General features: G+C 42.4%; 1 protein-coding gene across 4 annotated transcripts in view; it reads left to right on the top strand.

Annotated features, from left to right (window-relative positions):
* sobpa (sine oculis binding protein homolog (Drosophila) a) overlaps nucleotides 1–15432 on the top strand; it is a 320001-nt gene that overhangs the window by 240407 nt on the left and 64162 nt on the right. The gene's annotated exons all lie outside the window — the stretch shown is intronic.

Below are 15432 nucleotides of genomic sequence, written 5' to 3'. Positions count from 1 at the left end.
ATTGGGAGAAGTGATTTTTTTTGAAAATCTTGTGGATTGTGATTGTTACATGGCAAAACTATGGAAGCTGGTTTTTGTTTGTATTTGGGGGTTGTTGGTGGTTATGGACTGTTGTAAGAGAGAGCAGGATTTTAACTTGCTGGACCCGGAGTTAGTGACTGAAGTCACATTATCACAGCACTTGAAGTGACTTGCCTCCAAGTTGATGGTAGTTTTTCAAATATTTCTTGGGCACTGCAAGGCATGCCTTCTAACACCATTTATCTCAAGGTCAAATTTCCTACAAATTATCCCTCAATGTATGATGAACTGGTATGGGAACCTAATACATTCTGGCTGAGCTTTTGAGCCTCAGGTGCCTTGGTGCTTCTTGAGAGTGTCCTTTGGAATTGGAAATGATCCTCTGGCTTGGCTTGTGATTCCAAACAGTTTATAGTATAGAGCATATGGCGATGTTGAAGTGGTATTGGCAATGTGAAAGTGATGCTTGCAAGAGACACCACTGATTGTGGCTGTTGATAATTCACATGGGAAACATGAAGCCATTATACGTGACTTATCCAACAGCTCATGCTTGGATGGCATTATTATTAATGATAATCCACAAATGACCAATATGTTGATGGAAATTTAATAGAAGTACAACTTTCCATTTTTTCCAAATGTCACATTGACTGTAGAGTGAGCACCGAACCTGGAAGAGAGTCGTAAAAGAAACATTTTGGCTCAGAGAGTTATTTGAGAGACATAGCATTGTGTGGCCAGAAATGTTACTTAATTGAAACCCAGTGAACAACTGAACTCCATAATAACAAGTTTTTGCAAACAAGACGCCCTCTCGTTCTGCCTAATATATAAGTTGAGGAGACGTTTCCATGGCTATAGAATCGCTCTCCGGCAAACTACTGGAACAGAATCGGGTGGCATCTTATTGCCCACAGAAAGATTATGACTAGCAGGGATAAATATATTTTAGTCAATTACCTGACAACTGATTGATGCCTTTGTTGACCAACACAGGTCAAAAACAGTCTTACTAAAACCTAACAGGCTGTGTCCAGTCAATACTGGAAACTGCACAGAGAAAGTTTTGATGTCAGTGCTATACTTCTGAATTAAACATTGTAATGTTCAGAAAGATACAAAGGCAGCATTGCCCCATTTTTTGGCAGAGTGGCATAGTGGGCGGGAAAAATGGTGTTAAAACAACGGGGCCTGCCAATGGCTTTCTCCGCCATATCGTTCAGTTCATAGCTGAAAGAAGCCCGCCCTGTGGGCAACTTAGGTTTTAAACCTCAGGGCGTGCTTTAAAAAATAAAATAGAACCACCCCCCACTCCGCTCGTGGAAAACCAGCCTGCACCCCCCCAACCCAGAAAACACACACACAACACCCCTTGGCACTGCCCCCTGGCTAGGCATGACTCTCTCTCCCCCGAGTGATGGATTCTCTTGAACTCCTTTGGCGGGCTCTGCTTGTCATTTGCATGCCATGGGAGACTTGTTGTGATTCACGCTGATGTGAATAGATTATATAATGGGTGGGGATTATCAGGTATAGAGACCAGATAATCAGATGTTAATGTATTCTAATGGGGACCCCGACTTTGAATGCCGGGAATGTCAGGATTCCCATTACTTCATTGACAGAAGACGGGGTTAATCACCGCCAGTGTAAATTGCGTTTTTGGCCTCCCATGGGATTTTCTGTTCCCGCCGCCAATCCCACCCACCAAAATCGGGAGGGTAAAATCCCCTTCATAGTGAATTTAAGAGTTGCAATGATTATTTGGGCAGTTAGCACTGCTGCCTCACAGCACCAAAGACCCAGGTTCAATTCCCGTCTTGGGTCACTGTCTGTGCGGAGTTTACATGTTCTCCTCGTGTCTGCGTGGGTTTCCACTGGTTGCTCCAGTTTCCTTCCACAGTCTGAAAGACGTGCTGGTTAGGTGCATTGACCGTGCTAAATTCTCCCTCAGTGTGCCCGAACAGGTGCTGGAGCGTGGAGACTAGGGGATTTTCACAGTAACCTCATTGCAGTGTTAATGTAAGCCGTCTTGTGACAATAATAAATAAACTGAAAACTAAGCTATTTATGGTTGGAATTCCCTTTTGCTTGTCCTCACCCTGCTCCTTTCCATTAACCTCTCTAACCTATTTATTTCTGATAGTCATTGATACATCACTTCCCAGGTAGATGGATCTGTGAGTGGTATCCACCCAGACAGTATAGGACAGTAAATAGTATTCTGGAATAAAGCCAATAAATAAGGTACAACCAATTTCCTCTGTAAGGAAAGATTTTTTCCCTTTTTTCTGAAATCATTTGTTCTAGATGATTGAGTCTTGCTTAATAGTATTTATATCTTGCAAAAGTTTTAATTTGTAGCTTTTTAACAAAGCTGGTATCTCTATCTCTAACAGGTGCCTGAGGTAACTGTAGCTTGGCATCTTTCCCAGAAATAAATGGTACTATGGTACCTTTTACAATGTACTTCAAAAAGTATTTTAGTTGAATCTAAAAACTTATATTACTTTAAGAAAACAACAACTATACGAAAAGCACAGCATTTACCGATCTATCTGTTTATCTATCTATCCATCTATATATTTATCTCCATTTCTCTCTCCAGCTACCTCTCTCTTTATTTTCCTCTCTCTGGCTACCTCTTCCACTCCCATATTGAAAACTTGCACATTTTTGCACATCCTGGCATGCTTTTGTCACGCATTTTGTGTTCAATTTTTCTCATTTCAAAATCTTATGTCTACATCCATAATGGTTTTTGCTTAAATGAATTTGGCGGCACAGTGGTTAGCACTGTTGCTTCATATCGCCAGGGACCCAGGCTCAATTCTGAGTCTGTGTAAGTTTCTTCCCGGTGCTTTGGTTTTCTCCCACAGTCCAGTGATATGCAGGTTAGGTGGATTGGCCATGCTAAACTGCCCCTTAGTGTCCCAAGATGTGTAGGTTAGGGAGATTAGTTATGGTAAATGCGTGGGGTTACAGGGATAGCTCACGGGGGTGGTCCTCGGGAAGACGCTCTGTCGGAGGGTGCAGTGCAGACTCAATGGGCCAGATGGCCTCTTATGCACTGTGGGGTTCTATGCCACTGACCATGCAATGTGCTACTGGTTCCCAAAATCACTCAAAACCACACTGTGATTTTCTTTTATCTGCCCACTACTTTAAGCAAGTGAACTTTCCAAACTAAAGTTGGCCACAAACTGAAAACAAAACACATACCTTGACGAACATGATTAAGGTTATCCATTGAATTGCTTTTTATGCTTTCTCTGCCTTCATTAAAGGTTTAACTTTTCAACAAGCTAAGTTTATTTTGCCTGGAGCTGTAACACTTCGAGCTGCATCAGCAACATTCACTCAGTTGTACTGATGCAATATTTTCTTTTGCTTTGAAGGTGAGAGGAAGAGTAAAAGTTCAATTTTCCAAAAGTAAGTTAGTTGAATTTGGAAGCCAACTGATTGTCTCACCTGATTGCTGACAATTCTAAAACTAAACCATCAACAATAATTGCTTCTACCTACGAAACAGAGATTCCATTTGTAATACCTATAAGACCAAGGGAAAGAAAAAGAAATCAAGAGAAAGGCAGGCAGTTTCTTTCATTATTCTAATTTGATTTTTTTTTTGGAAAGAAATTTTAAAAGTTCAACCACGCCTCCTTTAAAGAAAAATTTAAAATAAAGTTTGGATGGGGTAGGAGAGGAAGCAAACAGATTGAGGAGGACCTCTGACCACTCATCTTTCACTCTGGAAATAAATAAGTGAGAGTAGGGTGTAAGATTGGAAAGTTAAGGGTGAAGCCAGTGTCAAAAGGGGAAGAAGAGAATGTTGCGCAGGTAGTTCATGGGAGAAAGGGTAAACGAAGGAAGAACTTACATTTCATGATCTCAGGATAGCTCAAAGTTCTTTACAGTCTGTTCCGTACTCCTGAAGTTGAGTCACTGTTGTAATAGAAAGGAATAGTGATGAGAGTCAGGGGTCCATAGGAAGGGAAGTAATTTGTGGGAAGGTAAAGGGGTGGGAGATGCAAGGAGCTAGAGGTGGGGGAGAAGAATAAGTGATTGGGAATGGGATGGAAACTGCCGATGGCCAGATTTTTCCCACAATACTCACCCCAATGTAGCCTGCAATCATTGATGGCTTATCTCCTGTCACACTGCATCATCCCACCCACCACCCACTCCCTGAAAGGAAAAGAGAAAAAGACAAAGCGAACAAGAGAAGCAAAAAGAAGAGTTAAGAGGAAACAAGAAAGAGAGAAGGATAGGCAGAAAGGGGAGAGGAACATGAAGACTTCAGAAGCTGGTAAGAGAGTGACCATATTCTTTGACCTACCATGTACCAAGAGAAATTGGCTAGTGTTATTTGAAATCCTAAATAGGATGCAACTTTCTATCATGTTGACAGATTTGTGCCAACTTTTCCCATCATCAGTTGAGACATCAGTATTTCCTATTCATGTTTGCTATGTCAAAATGCAATTACTGGTTCTGGTTTTTGGTTGGGTTTGTGGAGAAAATTCCTGAAGTCTTTCTCTAAACTTTGTCACCATATTTTTCTTTTTCTTTGAGGTAAGAAGTAGGTAAGTCATCTTAATATGTTTTCCCTTTGATCATTTTAAATTACCTGGTTTATGCAGGCCGCAGATCATTCAGTCTCAGATCCCATCCCACCCCAACATAGCCTCCTCTTCCATCACTCACTGAGTTTATTCTTACAATGCTTCACTGTTCCCTTTACTCTGCCCTTGGCCACCTGTCTTTCTCATGGGCTTCTTCCCAATGCCTCACCTTCCATTGCTGTCCTTTCCCCCCCGCCATCATCACCCTTTGACTCCTGTTTCTTCATCTATTAGGCCATGCAATTCCTCCACTGGTGGGATGCTATAATTTCAACATGACCAGTTTTCAAGTATCAATATGGAAATAGCCAGAAGATACTTGAAGAGCTACATATCCTTTTCCTGTTCCCTCCTTTTATTAGTTCTTTGGCAACATGGACGTAGAAATTCTGCTTCTTGTCATTTGAATTTGTGGAAGCTACACAGTTCCACTGATGGTTGCAGCTGCACAGTGAGTGACAACAGAAAGTATGAGTGGCACAAGTGACTGATAACAGCCTATTGATCCTGTGACTGGGAGATGAGAATTCTAAATACTAGGCACTGGAGAAAAAGCAAACTACTTTCATGGAATCATAGGATCCCTACAGTACAGAAGGAGGCCCATCAAGTCCCACCAATTCCCATTGATTCTGAATCCATGTGACTATTAACCCTTTGGGTTCCCAGTCTGCCCTTTCCCACTTTTCAGCATGTCTATTTTCTGTCATGTAACAGCTGTACATTATTTTTTTTACAACCCTCTTTGGCCACACATTGAATTATATAAAACAAATATTTCAGCAGAAATCTACTGAGCGAATGTGTTACGTCCCCATAACTGCAGGTACAGAAAGCTTCTGGTCTCTATATTTATTCTAAATATCTAAAGTCAAACTGAAATTATATAATGGTTGACAGACATTACAGCTTTGATATACTGAAGGTGGGTAAGCATTAATTCACATCCTTTACTTAGAATTACATGGAAACCACAGCACAGGAGGCAACCATTCAATCCAGCTGTCCTGTACAGGCATTAGTGCTTATGGAAGCTTCTCTCCCAACCCACAATTCAACTCCATCTTTCCATCCTGCTTCATGTCTTCTTGCTCCTTTTTCCTCATGTAGGTGCCAGCAGTCCCCTTAACTGTGCCAATGCTGTCTGCTTCAACCAGGCCTCCTTGTTATTCGCTATTCCAATGAAAGAGCTCCAACCTGCTCAGTCCTTACCAATAATTATATCCTCACAACTCAGTCTTTTTGTACTACCTACAGTGCATCTATTTTTTTGTAGTATGGGCAGAATATTAATTGCCCATTTAGTTGTACATGAGAAGATGATGATGAGCCTTCTCAGACCACTGCTGTCTGTGTGGTGAAGGTAGTTCCATATTGTTGCATTATTGTTAGGTAGGGAGTTCCAGGACTTGAGCCCAAATGTGATGAAGGATGGTGATATATGTCCAAGACAGGATTGTGTACAACTTGGAGGTGGATGTCATGGTGATGGTATTCCTATGCATCTGCTACCATTGATCTTCCAGCACTACACTCTACATACTGCATTCTGCACTCTCTCCTTTCCTTCTCTATGTACAGTATGCTTTGTCTGTATTGCGTGCAAGAAACAATACTTTTCACTGTATACTAACACATGTAACAATAATAAATCAAATCAAAGATAGTGGCGATTGCAAGTAGGAAGATGTTATTGAAGAAGCCTCGATGACTTACTGCAGTGTATCCTGTAGATGGTGCACACTGCAGTCACAGTACACCACGGTGGAGAGAATGTATGTTTCAAATGGTGCATGGGGACTGATTAAGTAAACCATGTCTTGGATGGTGTTGAGCTTCTTGATTAAGTATAGCTGCATTAATAATCAGCTAATCAGAGAGTATTCCATGACTTGCACATTGTCGATGGTGTAAAGGCTTTGAGGACTCTTAAGATGAATATATCCTGCTGCAGTATATCCAGCCTGCTTTTGTAGCCACGACATTTAAATGGCTGGTCCAGTTAAGTTTCTTCTCAAGGATAACCTTCAAGATGTTGATGCTGTGCGATTCAACAATGCTATTGAATGTCAAGGAGGATGGGGATTAAGCTTTAAGTTTACTTATTAGTGTCACAAGTAGGCTTACGTTAATACTGCAATGAAGTTGCTGTGAAAATCCCCTAGTCAACACACCCCAGCGCCTGTTCGGGTACACTGAGGGATAGTTTAACATGGACAATGCACCTAACCAGCACGTCGTTTGGACTGTGGAAGGAAATCAGAGCATCCAGAGGAAACCCACACCGACACGGGGAGAACATGCAAACTCCACACAGACAGTGACCCAAACCGGGAATCGAACCCGGGTCCCTGCCGCTGTGAGGCAGCAGTGCTAACCACTGTACCACTGCGATTAGGCGCTATCTTCTTAGAGATGGTCAGTGCATAAGAATCCTTTTTCCAAAATATTTTGTTCTGTGTGGAAGGTTAACACACCACACAGTTAAATACAACTGGTGCCTGATGCTGCTTATCCTTCAAAGCTTTGCTACAGTCACGCAGAATGTGCCTTTGAAATGTGTGCAGAGGAGGAGTGAAGCACTCTGGTGGGAATAAGGTTACCAATCATGCCTGTGAAATAAATTGAGTTACACGTTTCCGAGGTAATATTTTTGTTCGTGATTGAATAATTTAGTAACTGAATCTATTCCTGTGTTGCTGCAATGAAATGGGCCAGACAGCACTAATCAGTTTGATAGTATTTGAAGTGGCACACCATTCACACCCACACTGACTTAAGCACTTGTAAGATAATGAATTATTGACAGTGAAAGAAATCGGTGGAGAATTTCAGAGAGCTCTTAGGAATGTGTTTGGATTAGAAAGTATTTATTTATTTAGTTGTTTCTGACATTGGAGACTCTTAGAAGCCAAAACGGATCAATACAGCAGTCAAAGATGTCTTTTTGCCAATTTATACCAAGCAAAACAATATGAAAAAAGTAATGATCTATTTTGAAACCATTCAATTTTAAATTGCCGAGGTAAGAAATTATGCATGCTTGCTTTCCGTTTTCTGTGTCAGTGATGGTTTGTGAGGGGGAGATGACACACTGAACTCTGTGACTGGTTCAAGGGAGAACCAGTGTATTTTCTGCATGTAAACCTGTAATCTTTATCTTTGACAGGACATTTCTGGCATTGGTCATTCAAGAATTTTAATTGGTTCTTTGAACAGTTCTTATCATCATTAGTGACTGCTGGGGGGTTAACTTATATGAATCTTAGTTCATGCTCTAAGTTTTTTTATATGTATATTTTTAGCTGATCAGTGGGCCCTTCTCAACTTCCCATCTTTTCTTGAAGATGCTGACAGCCCAAAGATGTGCGGGTTCGGTTGATTGGCCATGCTAAATTGACCCTAGTGTCGGGGGGATTAGCAGGGTAAATATGTGGGGTTACGGGAATAGAACCTGGGTGGGATTGTGGTCGGTGCAGATGCGATGGGCCGAATGGCCTCCTTCTGCACTGGGAATAGAGGGATACAAACGGATGGTCTAGTGAGGAACACGTGATCGGTGCAGGCTTGGAGGGCCGAAGGGCCTGTTCCTGTGCTGTATTGTTCTTTGTAGAGATTCTATGATTCTAAAGTTGACCTGCACTTCTTCTAAATAGCCTATTTGCAAGTGAGAGTAACTGGCTATTGAATATTGGTCCACGAGTGGCCCACGAGGCTCTGTCAACTAAGAGGCAGAGCATTCAACCTACTGTGTGCCACTGGGGGAACATGACAAGATTTGTCTGCTGATGTGTATGATTCTTTGAAAATCAGGGTTAGAGAGACTCTGGAGCCAGGTTGTACATCAAGCAGAATCTTTAATTATTGGAAGGAAACAGATGTTAATTGTTTAAATAGTGCTATATGTTCATTAATACCTCAAGTGGTTGTCAGGTAGACTAGTATCCGACAGATTAAATGCAATGTGTTGTTGGTGTTAGGACGGGTGGGTGTTCACACTTGCAATTCACCTCTAGTTGAGATACCAATCTGCAGGAGAAGCATCAAATCAAGCTGTATTTCCCAATCTTGTACGGCAGCATTGATGGCAGCTGCCTTGGGATTTCAGTCACTCACCTGTCCCGTGGTGACACAGGAGAAAAGGAGAATCACAAACCCTGAAAAACTGAAACAGGATCAAAAGGTACTGAAAACATGCCTCACTAAAGTGAAAAATGTAAGTTAGTATTTCAGTGGGTCTTAAAACAAAAAGACTGTTCGCTGAAATGTTAACCTAGTCTTTCTCTTTGTAGATTTGGTGCTCTCTTGCAAAGAATACAAGATAGTAGTAATGTGTAAACAAAGTAATCATTCATCCCTCAAAAACCATGACTCCAATTAAATTCAGGATTATGTTTGTTATACTAAGATATCATCATAATTGATGCTAATTTATGAATTCAAATTATGTCACATTAATTGCTATTTCTTCCATAACAAGTGCCAATTAGATAGTGACTAGGTATTTCTTCCATTTGTTTTATCATTTGGGAAGCATTATTGTAATTTAAACTGTTTTAATGGTTTGGTGATAGTTGGTAATGACTACAAAGCCCTAGGTTCGATTTTCACGATCCCGATCAGGACCAAATGAAGATGGGACTGAAAATAAGTGGCCACTGAGAAGGGCAGTTGGAATTTCTCCTTCCCTTTCTGCCCTCAGAAATAACAACTATGCTGTAGTATGACTTGTATCTATGTTCAGTAAGGTGAGCTATGACAGTGCAGTGATTGGAAGATGTAACTGCCCCTTAAACAATATGTTTACTGGGTTGTTACTTCCGTTAACTACCAAACTGGCAAGTAAAAGATCAACATTATAAGTGTGGAAACGTCTTCAGGTGAGTTTTTAAAAATTAATCTGATGGATAAAAATGTTGAGTATATTTTACACTCTAGAAAAGGTAGACTCATATGGTAGCCAAATATAAATATTAGTAATGGAAACCATTTATTTTTTGACAATCTGTAAAGAACTGTCCATGAATTCACTAGATTGAGAAATACATACCAGTTCACAGACTCAAACCAGATTTTACCCCCCCCCCCCTTCCAACTCCCATTACTTTGAAAGGGTGAGAATTGCACAGGCCATGTTATGGATGTGCAATCTTATCAGCCAATGGTGTGCCCTGGTGATTGAGAAAACCTGTGTTATTTGCAGCTATTTTGTTATCAATGCTCCTCACTCTCCAATCAGCATCTGATGCAGCCGAGTTTTGGAAGAACTCGATGGGTACTCGAGGGTGAAGTGGATGCTTGGATTACAAAGATATCGTGAAATTAGAAAACTAGCTACGAGCCCACACTTTGGGAGTCTTTTCCAGAGTGGTTCGAGAGCAATCCTTGCCTTCTCCAGAATAGTGGTGACCAGTCGTGATCTAGTTCTACCAGAGCTTTCATATCACATCAGTACACATAGTCTCATGCAACAGCTATGTTGCTATCACTTGGGAAGCAATTGTCACCAAACTGGCAGCACAGAGCACCATCTTGATTTTAAAATTCTCATCTTTGTTTTCAAATCACTCCATGACCTCACCCTTCCCAATTTATGCAATCTGTCCCAGCCCCACAGCCCTCCGAGAAATCTAATTTCCTCTAATTCTGGCCTCCTGTGCATTCCCAATTATAGTTATACCTTTATTGCTGGCCTCACCTTCAGTTGCCTGGACCCCAAGCTCTGGAACAAAAATGGAAAATGCTGGAAAATCTCAGCAGGTCTGACAGCACATGTGGAGAGAGAATAGAGCCAATGTTTCAAGTCTGGATGACCTTTCATCAGGGTCTGGATAAAGAAGGGTCATCCAAACAGATAAAGAAGGGTCATCCAAACAGATAAAGCTCGGCACAACATCGTGGGCCGAAGGGCCTGTTCTGTGCTGTACTGTTCTATGTTCTATGAAACGTTGATTCTATTCTCTCTCCATAGATGCTGCCAGACCTGCTGAGATTTTCCAGCATTTTCTGTTTTTGTCTCACGTTCCAGCATCTGCTGTATTTTGCTTTTACCCCAAGCTAGGAAATCTACCCCCCTACCCCCCCCCGCCCGCCTCTCCTCCTCACTTTCCTCCTTTAAGAAACTCCACAAAACCTACCTCTTTGAATAGGCTTTTGTTCATCTGATCTAATATCTGCTTATGTCCGGTGTCAAACTTTGTTTTACAATGCTCCTGTGAAGTGCCTTGGGATGTGTCATTACTCTAAAGGTGCTATATAAATGTAAGTTGTTGTTGTCTAAGGTAGCATTCCAGCAGCAGAGTGATGTTGTTGAACATAATACCGACACAATAGACTATAATTCTCAGAGGGCGTTAGTCTGTGGAATTCTCTTCCGCAGAGAGCGGTGGAGGCTGATCAGTGAATATATTCAACGTTGAGTTAGATAGATTTTTGATCGACGAGGGAGTCGAGGGTTATGAGGGATTGACAGGAAAGTGGAGTTAAGACCACAATCAGATCAGCCATGATCTTCTCAAATGGTGGAGCAGGCTCAAGGGGCCGAATGGCCAGCTCCTGCTCCTAATTCTTGTGTTCTTGTGTTCAGTGTGCATTGTCAGAATCCCTGCAGTGCAGAAGGAGGCCATTCGGCCTATCGAATCTGCACTGACTCTCCGAGAGAGCATCTTATCCAGGTCCTATCCCCGTAACCCCATGTATTTAGCCCATTAATCTCCCTAATCTACACATCCTGGGACACCAAGGCCCAATTTAGCATAGCCAATCCATCTAACCTGCACATCGTTCGGACTGTGGGAGGAAACCAGAGCACCCGGAGAAATCCACGTAGACTGGGAGAACGTGGAAACTCCACACAGACAGTCATCCAAGGCTGGAATCGAACCTGGGTCCCTGGCACTGTGAGGCAGCAATCTTAACCACTGTGCCACCATGCTGCCCAAATGCATTGATCTGATATTTGGATGTGCCCATGGGCACAAATGTAGCCTCAAGTTAGATGGGTAGCACATTTGGGGCTGTTCTGGATTTCTTCATTGTTCCCAATTATAAATTAACTGTATTGAAATGTGTGCAGGAGGTGGGCCTTAACTGGGGATTCATTTGTATTTCTTTAAATAGGAACAGACTGAAATTGTAGTTGTTGGGTTCGGAGATGCATGTTTCTTGTGTATTGCTGTATATAAATACTTACACACTTTTATAATGTTTGGCTCCAATTTTGCCCTTCACCACCTGACTTTCTAGACTATAACAACTATAAGATACGGAGCAGAGCAATGTTATCATAAACCATGTCAAAATTATACACATCAATTACATGAACATTTTTACTGGAACAGATAAAACAATCACCAAAAGAAAAATATAGGTGAAGTACCTCAAATCCACCAACCTCGGGACCGAGTCCATGCCAGTTTTTGGATTTTAAAAAATCAGAGCGCATTAATTTAGTGAATAGGGGCCACAACATGATCTCTCTTCTCTTAGTCGTGTGGGGTCAAGGTTCACTCAGCCACTCCAAGCACAAGAATAAAATGTCCAGTTCTCAGGCACGGGTGGTTTTCAGGTTGCCAGATTTAAGGCATTATTACTTGTACTTTGGACACTGCGAGTCTGTAATTAAAATAGAAAATGGTGGAAAATACTCTAAGAAGTCTCACAACACCAGGTTAAAGTCCAACAGGTTTATTTGGTAGCAAATACCATAAGCTTTCGGAGCACAGCTCCTTCGTCAGATGGGGTGGATATCTGTTCTCCAACAGTGCACAGACTCAGAAATCAGTAATACTCAGCCAGGCCAGGCAGCAGCTGTGGAGCAAGAAACAGTTAACACTTCAGGCTGATGATAATCTTCCTGATTTAGGTACGAACATTAATACTTGACATTCTGTTAACTCCAGCCTTGCTTTCTGAATTTATTTCCTGAATTACAGAATCCTTGACTATGATTCATTGTTGGGTTTTTCTTGAAATAAATTTCAAGAGCAAAGGTCAGCAGTGTAGAATTGCCACAGTGACCCCAAGAATTCATACAGAATTGTTACAGTGCAGCAAGAGGCCATTTGGCCCATCATGTCTGCACCAGATCTCCAAACTGTTAACGTGTATTATATTCTGCTATAATTATCTGCAGAAGTGATATTCTGTTTTGTGTCCATCTCGGTGCTGCAGACACTGTGCGGAGGTTGAGAGTCACTCCAAGCAGCCTTGTGTGACAACCGTCACAAGGTTGCTGCAAATATACCAAAGATTTGTTTACAGTTGACCATGAAAGACTGTGTGCTGGACACGATTGTGATTCAATAATCTTCACCAGTGTATGCTCATTCTCTTCAAGGAAGGGATTTTTAAAAATCGGCTGTACGGCCCAGAAATGGCCATTCAGGTCTATGCCAATGTTTATTCTACTCGTGAAGCCTCTTTATACCCTACCTCATCTCACCACACCAGCCTGTCCTACTAAATCTTTTAAACATCCAGTTTTGAAGTTCCAGCACAGGGCCCTGCCTCCTGTCAGAATACATTGGTCCAATGAGACTTGCATACTCAGGGCAAAGCTGTACAATGATTAGTGCCAAGAAGTTTTGAGTCTGGAAGTGGGTGAAGAAGGCAGGCTGCACTCTGAGCCTTGAAATTTATGTAAATGTGGAAAGGAATCCCTTGCCGGATTTCAGTTTTTTTTACTGACGTTTAATAGTTTAGCAGCTGTGGCACTGCTATAAACTGGACACGTGAGCTCCTCAAATCGAGGAACTTTATTGTTGTGTGGATTTTATTTATTTCACCATTTATAGACATTTTCTTTGCTTTATTGCACAGACTTTGCTTTTGTTGAGCTGGGCATTGTTTCTCTGCATTTTCAGCATAGGTTTCTGCCAATACATCCATCCGTTCATTCTTCTTAGTTGCTGCTGCCATTTACATATCATCCGACAAGGTGAGATTGTCAACCCCTTTTGGAATCCTCTTGTGACCCAGGATTTAAATATGCAACGCATGTTTCCAGAGGAAGAACGAACACTAGAGGCCACCAACACTTCCTCTGAGACCCTTCGCTGTTAATGGACCGTTGGTTTCATTGTGCAGTCCCTTCAACATTCCCATGTGTATATGCACATGACATATTCCGATTGCTGAGTGACCACACACTCGGACAGCTTGGAGGGAATGTCAAGGCCACCTGTACTTTACAGATGAAACTGCCATGCAGTTTTTCCATCCACTGTGGACAGACCTGCAAATCTTGTTCGATCTTGTACGATCAGTGCCTCATTCTGCAGGTGTGAGTTACAATCCGTGCTCATTTAGTTGAAGAATGGAACTCTTCACATTGCAGACTCTCAAGTATCAACATTAAGCCTTGTCAGGTCAGATATAGAACAAACTTTACTCTGTCTCAGCCCTAACCTCAGAAGTATATCCTGTGCTAAACCAGCATGGTGTGTTGTTTCCACACCAGCTTGTTGCCTTACCGAATGAGGTCACTAATTAATACTGAATGAGGGATGATTTTTCTGCTGCCAACCCATGCACACTTGGAACTGGACTGAGCTTTCACATCCAGCCAGCAGACAGAGTGGAGGACTTTCATGCAGTCTGTCTGAGTTGGATTCCAAACCGGGTCCCAGAGGTGCTAGGTCAGTTCCTGATGCAATAATTTTTTTATGCCACTGAAGCATTCCCAGTCATCTGCAGTGAGTTTACCACCTTTAGAGAGTTGGCCGCTTTCTGCATGAAAAGCGAGCATCAGGACTCAAGATGCACTGGCTGTCTAGTTTCCCCAAGAGTGAAGGATATTGGAGGTGGTGACGACACAGGAAGGAAACATTTCCTGCCGGTGGCTGCTCGGGATGGTCAGCCAACGGAGCTTGTCAAACACTCACCTGATGGGATGAGGCTGTTAACTGGCTATTAATTGCCCACTTGAGAGCTTCAATTGGCAGTGGGATGAGAAGGCTGTCCACAGGCCTTTCTGCCACAAGTTTAAATTGGACAGTGGTGGGAAGGTGGGTGATTTCCCACCTTTCCATCTGGTTAAATGCTCCCCCCCCCCCCCCCCCCCCACCGGCCAATGCCAAACCTGCCTCAGGGGAGGGCACTAACTTCCTCACCATAACTATGTTTGAATGGTGGAGGGGGAAAGGAGGAGGATCTGGCAGTGGTTTGTCTACTATTCCCCACCACAACCCTCCCCAAACCTAAAGTTAAAATTTATTCATTAGTGTCACAAGCTGGCTTACATTAACACTGCAATGAAGTTGCTGGGAAAATCCACGGGTCGCCACACTCCTGCGCTTGCTCAGGCACCCTGAGGGAGAATTTAGCACGGCCAATGCACCTAACCAGCACGTCTTTCAGACTGTGGGAGGGAAGCAGAGCACCCGGAGTAAAACCCACGCAGACATGGGGAGAACATGCAAACTCCACACAGACAGAGACCCGAGCTGGGAATTGCACCCGGGTCCCTGGTGCTGTGAGACAGCAGTGCTAACCACTGTGTCACCGTGCCACCCATGCCAGGAATCTCAACAGAAACTAAGAATTTTGACTGCATTTTCCATTATTTAGTGGCTGCTGTAACACTGTAATTTAATACTGCCTTTCAGAATAATGGCAACTTGTAGAAATGAAATAAAAACTGTGCTACAGGAATCATAATGGCCTTGCACAATCTGACAGGTTGGAACAACAGCTGTGGTGCAGTAATAGAGGTGAAAGGGCAAACTGGTTCACATCAAATATAACCGCACCTGAAAATCATTCACGACCACTGGAAACATAC

Source organism: Mustelus asterias, chromosome 5, assembly GCF_964213995.1.
Source record: "Mustelus asterias chromosome 5, sMusAst1.hap1.1, whole genome shotgun sequence".
Lineage (NCBI taxonomy): Eukaryota > Metazoa > Chordata > Chondrichthyes > Carcharhiniformes > Triakidae > Mustelus > Mustelus asterias.
The sequence above is the reverse complement of the archived record's forward strand: the minus strand, read 5'-3'. Positions and strand labels throughout refer to the sequence as shown.